Genomic DNA, 5,176 nt, shown 5'->3' on the forward strand with positions numbered 1-5,176 from the left:
GAGTTTTTCCTTCGAGTTAGGCGGTTTTCATTAAGCCTGCACACACACCCGGGGCAACGGTACGAGCCCCATAGCCATGGTGTGAGTTGAGAGCTGCCTTCTCTCCGGCCTGTCTCTCCCTCGATTTTACGAAACGGAACCCGTCCCCAGGCTCTCGCCCACAGTACACCCTAAACTGCTTCCTCCCACACAGAGGTCGTCGGTAGCTAAAGCACGGTTTCTCTTCAGTGTTGTTTCTCCGAGGTAGAACGCTTGCTATTAATGTCCACCATAGCCAAACTGTGGAAAGAGCCAAGATGTCCATCAACAGATGAATGGATAAAGAAGTTTGGTATATATATATATGTATATATATATATATATATATATATATATATATATATATATACACACACACACAAAGGAATATTATGCAGCCATCAAAAGGAATGAGATCTTGCCATTTGCAATGACGTGGATGGAACTGGAGGGTATTATGCTGAGCGAAATAAGTCAAACAGAGAAAGACATGTATCATATGACCTCACTGATATGAGGAATTCTTAAACTCAGGAAACAAACTGAGGGTGGGGTGGGAGGGATGGGGTGACTGGGTGATGGACACTGGGGAGGGTATGTGTTCTGGTAAGCGCTGTGAATTGTGCAAGACTGTTGAATCTCAGATCTGTACCTCTGAAAGAAATAATGCAATATATGTTAAGAAAGAAAAAAAGAAGAAGAAGAATGTAGCAGGAGGGGAAGAATGAAGGGGGAGAAATCGGAGGGGGAGAAGAACCATGAGAGACGATGGACTCTGAAAAACAAACTGAGGGTTCTAGAGGGGAGGGGGGTGGGAGGATGGGTTAGCCTGGTGATGGGTATTGAGGAGGGCACGTTCTGCATGGAGCACTGGGTGTTATGCACAAACAATGAATCATGGAACACTATATCTAAAACTACCGATGTAATGTATGGGGATTAACATAACAATAAAAAAATTTAATAAAAAAAAAAAAAAGAACGCTTGCTATTAGACTTCCATGCAAAAGTGGGGCCGCAGTGCTAGCCTCAGGAAACAAGCGGGGAGTCGTGTTCTGCCTTCTGCCGGGGCCTGAGTCCCACATGGAAAATGGTTGTGGACTCACTTGCAGTGCGCTCACGCATGCACACAGCAAAATGCGTGCACCCTCCGGCATGGCTACTTTAGCCGAAGCAGGAATTCTCTACAGAGTTGTTCCTTTGAGTTAGGTGGTTGGCTTTAGGCCTGCAGGCACACCCGGGGCAAGGGTACCAGCCTCATCAACAAGAGTTGAGTTGAGAGCTGCCTTCCGCTCCGGCCTGTTTCTCACTCCATTTCACGTATGGGACCCTTTCCCCGGGCTCTCAACCACGAGCACTGTCAAATTCCCCTGGCTTCAGGAACGGCAATGTTAACTAAAGCGCAGTAACTCTATAGCATTGATTCTTGGTGTTAGTAGCCTGGTAACTAGGCATCCAGGCACACAGGGTACAGCAGTGCTAATCTCCTCAAACAAGAGGTGAGTCCACAGCAGCCTTCCTTACAGGCCTGCTTCTCACTCCGAGTTACGTTTAGGTTCCATTTCTCATGCTCTCACAAAAACACACAATAGATGAAGTGCACGCTCAGGAAGGGCGATCTTTGCTGAGGCACGGGTCCTCTGCGCTTTTGTTCCTTTGCGTTGGGTGGATGGCACTTAGGACTACACGCACACACGGGAGAGCCGATCTAGTTTCCCGAAACAAGAGTTGAGTCGATAGCTGCCTCCTGCCCATGCTTATTTCTCCCTCGGAATTCTGCTGGGACTCATTCCCCAGGTTTGCACTCAAGCAGAGTTGAAAATGCTGCCACCCTGTGGAGAGGCGAATGAGCTGAAGCTGGGATTCTTGACCGGCTTCTTTCTGCCAAATCAGTGTGGAGCACTTGGCATTCCTATGCACACACGGAGCGGTAGTGTTAGCTTCAGGTAACAAGAGCTGAGTCGAGAGGTGCCTTCTGGCCCGGACTTCTTCTCCCTCGGTCTCACGTAAGGAACCCGTTCCCCAGGCTCTCACCCACGGTAGCCTGGAAACTGCTTCCTCCCTCAGAGACGTGGATGGTAGCTAAAGCACGGTTTCTCTACCGTGTTGTTTCTCCGAGTTAGAACGCTAGCGATTAGACTTCCATGCGAAAGTGGGGCCGCAGTGCTAGCTTGACGAAACACATGGCGAGTCGTGTTCTGCCTTCTGCTGGGGCCTGAGTCTCACTCGCAAAAAGCTTTGGACTCCCTTGCAGGGCTCTCACGCACGCACACAACAAAACGCTTCCCCACCCTCTGGAGTGGCTGTTTTAGCTGAAGCATGGATTCTCTCCCAAGTTTTTCCTTCGAGTTAGGTGGTTGTCTTTAAGCCTGCACGCACAGCCGGGGTAACGGTACTAGCCCCATAGCCATGGTATGAGTGGAGGGCTGCCTTGTGTACCGGCCTGTCTCTCCCCCGATTTTACGAAATGGAACCCGTCCCCAGGCTCTCACCCACAGTACACCCTATACTGCTTCCTCCCACAGAGGTCGACGGTAGCTAAAGCACGGTTTCTCTACCGTGTTGTTTCTCCGAGTTACAACGCTAGCGATTAGACTTCCATGCAAAAGTGGGGCCGCAGTGCTAACTTCATGAAACAAGTGGGGAGGCGTGTCCTCCCTTCTCCCGGGGCCTGAGTCTCACACGGAAAATGGTTTGGGACTCCATTGCACTTCTCTCACGCAGGCACACAGCAAAATGCTTCCAGCCTCAGGAATGCCTATGTTCGCTGAAGCAGGAATTCTCTACAGAGTTGTTCCTTCGACTTAGGTGCTTGGCTTTAGGCCTGCAGGCACACCCGGGGCAACTGCACTAGCCTCGTAAACACGAGGTGAGTTGACAGCTGCCTTCTGCACTGGCCTGTCTCTCCCTCGATTTTACCTATGGAACCTGTCCCCAGGCTCTCACCCACAGTGCAGCGTAAACTGCTTTCTCACACAGAGAGGTCGACGGTAGCTAAAGCACGCTTTCTCTACACTGTTGTTTCTTCGAGTTTGAACGCTAGCGATGAGACTTCCAGGCAAAAGTGGGGCCGCAGTGCTAGCTTGACGAAACACATGGCGAGTCGTGTTCTGCCTTCTGCTGGGGCCTGAGTCTCACTCGCAAAAAGCTTTGGACTCCCTTGCAGGGCTCTCACGCACGCACACAACAAAATGCTTCCCCACCCTCTGGAGTGGCTGTTTTAGCTGAAGCATGGATTCTCTCCCAAGGTTTTCCTTCGAGTGAGGTGGTTGTCTTTAAGCCTGCACGCACACCCGGGGCAACGGTACTAGCCCCATAACCATGGTGTGAGCGGAGAGCTGCCTTGTGTACCGGCCTGTCCCTCCCCCGATTTTCCGAAATGGAACCCGTCCTCAGGCTCTCACCCACAGTACACCCTAAACTGCTTCCTCCCACACAGAGGTCGACGGTACCTAAAGCACGGGTTCTCTAGTGTTGTTTCTCCGAGTTAGAACGCTAGCGATTAGACTTCCATGCAAAAGTGGGGCCGCAGTGCTAGCTTCATGAAACAAGTGGGGAGTCATGTTCTGCTTTCCTCCGGGGCCTGAGTCTCACACAGAAAATGGTTTGGGACTCAGCTGCAGGGCGCTCACCCTTGCACACAGCAAAATGCGTCCACCCTCAGGCATGGCTCTTTTAGCCGAAGCAGGAGTTCTCTAAAGAGTTGTTCCCTTGAGTTAGGTGGTTGGCTTTAGGCCTGCAGGCACCCCCGGGGCAAGGGTACTAGCATCAGAAACAAGAGGTGAGTTTAGAGCTCCCTTCCACACCGGCCCGTTTCTCACTCCGTTTCACGTATGGGACCCTTTCCCGGTCTCTCCTACAGGAGCACTGTAAAATTCCTCCGACTTCAGGAACGGCAATGTTACATAAAGGGCAGTAACTATACACCATTGCTTCGTGGCCTTAGTAGCCTGGTAGGCGAATGAGCTGCAGCTGGGATTCTTTACAGGCTTGTTCCTTCCAAGGCAGTGTTGAGCACGGAGCATTCCAAGCACACATGGAGCAGTAGTGTTAGCTTCAGGTAGCAAGAGCTGAGTCCAGAGGTGCCTTCTGCCCGGAACGGTTTCTCCCTCGGTTTCACGTATGGAAACCGTTCCCCAGGCTCTCACCCACGGTACCCTGTATACTGCTTCCTCCGCCTGGAGGTCGACAGTAACTAAAGCACGATTTCTCTACACTGTTGTTTCTTTGAGTTAGAACGCTAGTGATGAGACTTCCATGCAAAAGTGGGGCCGCAGTGCTAGCTTGATGAAACACAGGGGGAGTCGTGTTCTGCCTTCTGCTGGGGCCTGAGTCTCACTCGCAAAAAGCTTTGGACTCCCTTGCAGGGCTCTCATGCACGCACACAACAAAATGCTTCCACCCTCAGGAGCGGCTGTTTTAGCTGAAGCATGGATTCTCCACCGAGTTTTTCCTTCGAGTTAGGCGGTTTTCATTAAGCCTGCACACACACCCGGGGCAACGGTACGAGCCCCATAGCCATGGTGTGAGTTGAGAGCTGCCTTCTCTCCGGCCTGTCTCTCCCTCGATTTTACGAAACGGAACCCGTCCCCAGGCTCTCGCCCACAGTACACCCTAAACTGCTTCCTCCCACACAGAGGTCGTCGGTAGCTAAAGCACGGTTTCTCTTCAGTGTTGTTTCTCCGAGGTAGAACGCTTGCTATTAATGTCCACCATAGCCAAACTGTGGAAAGAGCCAAGATGTCCATCAACAGATGAATGGATAAAGAAGTTTGGTATATATATATATGTATATATATATATATATATATATATATATATATATATATATACACACACACACAAAGGAATATTATGCAGCCATCAAAAGGAATGAGATCTTGCCATTTGCAACGACGTGGATGGAACTGGAGGGTATTATGCTGAGCGAAATAAGTCAAACAGAGAAAGACATGTATCATATGACCTCACTGATATGAGGAATTCTTAAACTCAGGAAACAAACTGAGGGTGGGGTGGGAGGGATGGGGTGACTGGGTGATGGACACTGGGGAGGGTATGTGTTCTGGTAAGCGCTGTGAATTGTGCAAGACTGTTGAATCTCAGATCTGTACCTCTGAAAGAAATAATGCAATATATGTTAAGAAAGAAAAAAAGA

This window comes from Halichoerus grypus, chromosome 8 (genome assembly GCF_964656455.1).
Source record: "Halichoerus grypus chromosome 8, mHalGry1.hap1.1, whole genome shotgun sequence".
NCBI classification, from domain to species: Eukaryota; Metazoa; Chordata; class Mammalia; order Carnivora; family Phocidae; genus Halichoerus; species Halichoerus grypus.